The following is a 4,301-nucleotide window of genomic DNA, read 5'->3' as shown; positions in this document are numbered from 1 at the left end:
GGGGGGGGGCCTCCTGGAAACTGATAATCTGATCAAATGTTGGCTTTTGTGCTTACTGCTTGATTTCTGTGTATGATTATACGCTGAGAAGTTATTAATGAGAATATGAAGATGCGTGTACAGTAAACAGCTTACTGCGATTATGAGCTCAGCATGGGTGACAATCCAAAGTGGTGTAAACACCGTCTGTAAACACACTCTGGACTTCTGGCAACATGAAGCTCATTATGGGGTGAGCGTGATCAAAGGTTTGTGGCACTGCTGATCCTGAAATCTGTTTTGGATAACAACAAGCCTGGGAAAGAAGATGTTAGACATTAAAAAGCTGCTGTCTCAAATGAAATCAGAGGTAAAGACTGAGACTCCTTGAGCCTGTGTAAAACAGATACACTGCATTGCTTAAAGTATTCACTCTCCCATCCATCAATGAATTCAGGCCTGTCAAGCACTTCCATGGCCATAGGTGTATAAAATCAAGCACCTCAAGAAATTTCCTCACAACTAAATATCCTGCTGTCAACTGTTAGTGGTATTATAACAATATGGAAACAAGTGGGAACGATAGCAACTCTGCCATAAGTGGCAGACTGTGTAAGGTCACAGAGCTGGGTCAGCGGATGCTGAAGCGCATACTGCACAGAGATTACAAAGTCTGCAATTCAGTTCAGTTTTATTTTTATAGCGCCAATTCACAAGGTAAAGAAAACAGAGAAAACCTCAACAATCATATGACCCCATATGGGCAAACGCTTTGGCGACAATGGGAAGGAAAAACTCCCTTTTAACAGGAAGAAACCTCCAGCAGAACCAGGCTCAGGGAGGGGCGGTCATCTGTCACTACCAGCTGGGGGTGAGTGGATGACGACAGGACAAAGACCCGCTGTGGAAGAGAGACGGAGATTAATATTAAAAAATAATTAAATGCAGAGAGGTGACTGAAGAAGAAGCACTCAGTGCATCATGGGAATCCCCCAGAAGTCTAGACCTACTGCAGCAAAACTAAGGGAGGATTCAGGATTACCTGATCCAACCCTAACTATGTGCTTTATCGAAAAGGAAAGTTTTAAGCCTAATTTTGAATCAGTCGCCACACACCTCCAGACTTCATGTGGCCTTCAGATGAGCTGAAGAACAGTGTGTAAAGAGCTTCTTTAAATGGCTTTCCATGGCCTGGGCCATTGCAGCACCTCTGTTCTTTTAATTTTAAAACAGATTTCACTCTAGAATACTTTGGTATACAAAGGAGCTCAACTTAAATGCAGGTACCCAGGTCCTTTGGCAAAACAAGTCCAAATCATCACCCCTCCACCACCGTGCTCGACAGTATTAGCCGTTTGAGCCCAAGTGCTGTGTTTGGTTTTTGTCCAAAGGATGTTGTTCCAGTCTTGGAGTTTGTTCAGATGCAGCTTTGTACACTAAGCCCTGCTGCCATGTTCTTTTTAGAGAGGAGAGGTTTTATCTCAGCAATCCTTCCAACCAAGCAATGCTTGTTCACTAATTGCACTGTCACAAACATGTAATATTTAACATGCTAAGTAGAGTCTGAGATGTAACTCTTTGTTTCTTTTTCTCTGAGCATTGCACAGACTAATCTGGGGGTGAAGATGGTCTCGATGTTTTCCACTTGAGAATCTTTCTCACTGAAGAATGATGGGCTTCAAATTATTTGTAAATGCCTTTATAACCATTTTCAGACTGATGGGGAGCAACAATTGCTTCTGTAAAATCTCTACTGTATTATATTTCCTCCTTGGCATTTTGTTGCCACACACCTGAATGCTCCAGAGCAGCAAACTGCCAAAAGTTCTGCTTTTATAGAAGTGAAAACAGTTTCTGATGATCCATTCAGTTAATTGAATCAATTTGATTCACAGCACCTGGCTGCTACTTAGCCTCTTAAGGGTATTTATTGTAAGGGTATTTTATAGTTATTGCTATAGCAGCAGTAAGTCTCCACAGAGTCGTATGAAAACAGTCATTTTTACATTATTATATAATACTTGTTTTTGTATAACTGGTTTTATGGTGTTTTCTTTCTTTGCTGTTTTCTTTCTTTATTTACGAAATTTTCCCTGACTGTGTTTCATGGCAGAGTGGTGCTCTGATGTAATGGTTTTATCCATAACAGCACACTTAAAATTGTGGATTTCTACATTTTATTCATTCCATCATAAAAACCACTCAGAGCACCCTGGCTGCAGAAACAAGTTACCTCTCAAACACCAGGCTGTATTGGAAAAATATTGACAACTTGTAATTAGCAGGGTTTGTTATGAAAGTCTCATTGAGTCGTGTTGTCATCATGATGGTACTTGCTCTGGTGCCCCCCCCCCTCCATGTTGCTGATTAGGCTGAACTGTGATGATGTGTACTCCAGCATGCTGAGCCATTGAGTATGAGAATGTGTAAACCTGAAACTCAATTACACGTTACAAGCTCATCTCCCTGTTAAGAACCGTGATTTAAAAAAAACTGCCTCGGTTACCTGTTAAATAAACATCGTCACTTTTTTAAAGTAAATATACTAAAATATGTTTTTAAAGAACCAGATAATGAATATTAAACTATAAATTTAACTCAGTTTCTTTGTGAAAGTGTGAGAAACACAGTTTCTAAAAGAAAATTTGCTTGCACGAAATTCAAGTGCAGAAATGTTCATGTTTCATGTGGACTGTGCCATGCGCATGTACCCCTCCCACCCTCGGGTGCGGTTCACTTTTGTGTAAAGCACCTAGCCTGAGGGCTGACGTTACCAGGTTGTGTAAATAAATTAAAGCAACAAATTATGTTTAAAAGCTTCTCCCTCAGGCCAGGGAAAACCAAGATCCATTATTCATGGCTCTTACTGCCGGGAATCTAAAGGCAGGTGTGTGCGTGCGCGCGAGTGTGTCTGTCGGTATTTTTTGTCAATTATTCAAAGATTAACCGCCCTTACCTCATCACATTATCTTGCTGATGAAATTGAATATCATTTACATTGTGAAACCGGTAATGAAACCACAACAACGGGCACTGCTCCTTTTCACGCCGCAGTAAATGGAGAGATTCTGGTTGAAATCTGATGCCAAAAACAAGTAAAAGCTGACATTTCAGCTCACTTTCCATCAGATATTAGTGAAAAGGGAGAAAAGAAACAGAAGAGACAACATAGCAAGAAGACAAAAGAAAGCCTTGAAAAACCTCCTATTTAGGGGCTTAAAAAATAAGAAGTTCATATTTTGGGGATAATTTAAGTAAAACAAAATGTATTAGAGTAACTGGATAGAAGCTCTACAGTGTTTTCCAGTCAGGTGCGTTATAATTCTACCAGCATGCACAGGTTGGGGGAGGTTTAAAAGGATCTCCAACAGCACTTACTTCACACATGACCACACCACTCTAGCTTCACACTGTAATATATTAAATCCTAAAATAGAAAAGTAGTATCAGGTAAATGATAAGTGGTAGGAACGTTTGTGCCGGGGTTGCTGTTGGCTGGGGGAGGAAAAATAAGGAGGACACACTGGAGTAATACATGGCCCTCGTGCATCTGTGTGTTATGCCTACAGTTAAATAATATACACCCACATTAGTAGCAGAACAACAAATATTAAAAGCAAGTTAAAGACTTAAAACATTACTTATTTTTGCTTCTTTGACTGTCATGTGTAAACGTGTTGCTAGCAGTTAGCGGACCCAAATTGCAGACCCTGAGACTGATTCAGAACTCACAGTTTGTGGTGGGGCTCGGGAAACTAAACACAAAACAACTGAAAACACAGTCTAAACTGAAATCTAGAGCTTAATAGTTACGTCAGTCCTGTCGATATTTGAATCGATCCGCTGCTCAAAAGGCACCTGGTGTGGCAGCACAGAGTGGGCTTACGCAAGCTTGGCAAATACCCATGTATTTTCCTTTGCTGCTTCTGTTTGTCTGCACCTCTAATACACCCTGTTATTACAAAATATGTATTTCATTTATTTTAAAGAAAAACTCAAAGATGAAGATCATTCTGAAGTTACGAAAATCTAAGAAAAGCCACATATGCCCTGTTAATCGACACAAAAAGACTTACAACATGCTAATCCAAGAGTTTAGAGTTGCTAACTTTTTTATGTTTACTATCTAATTTTTCTGCAATAAAGTGGACAAGCTTATTTCCCCATTTACTAAATTCTTCATTTAATCCGCAGTAATGTGATCATTGTAAAGCAATCCCATTTCTCATACTGCGTCCTTTTGTTTAAGGTGGTGTATATAATCAAACTTCATTAACACTAGTCATCATTAGCTACTAAATCATCATCTGGTTATAGTATAC

This window comes from Haplochromis burtoni, unplaced genomic scaffold, assembly GCF_018398535.1.
Source record: "Haplochromis burtoni strain Fernald_Lab_line unplaced genomic scaffold, NCSU_Asbu1 Contig_8, whole genome shotgun sequence".
NCBI lineage: Eukaryota > Metazoa > Chordata > Actinopteri > Cichliformes > Cichlidae > Haplochromis > Haplochromis burtoni.
Note: the sequence above shows the minus strand (reverse complement) of the source record.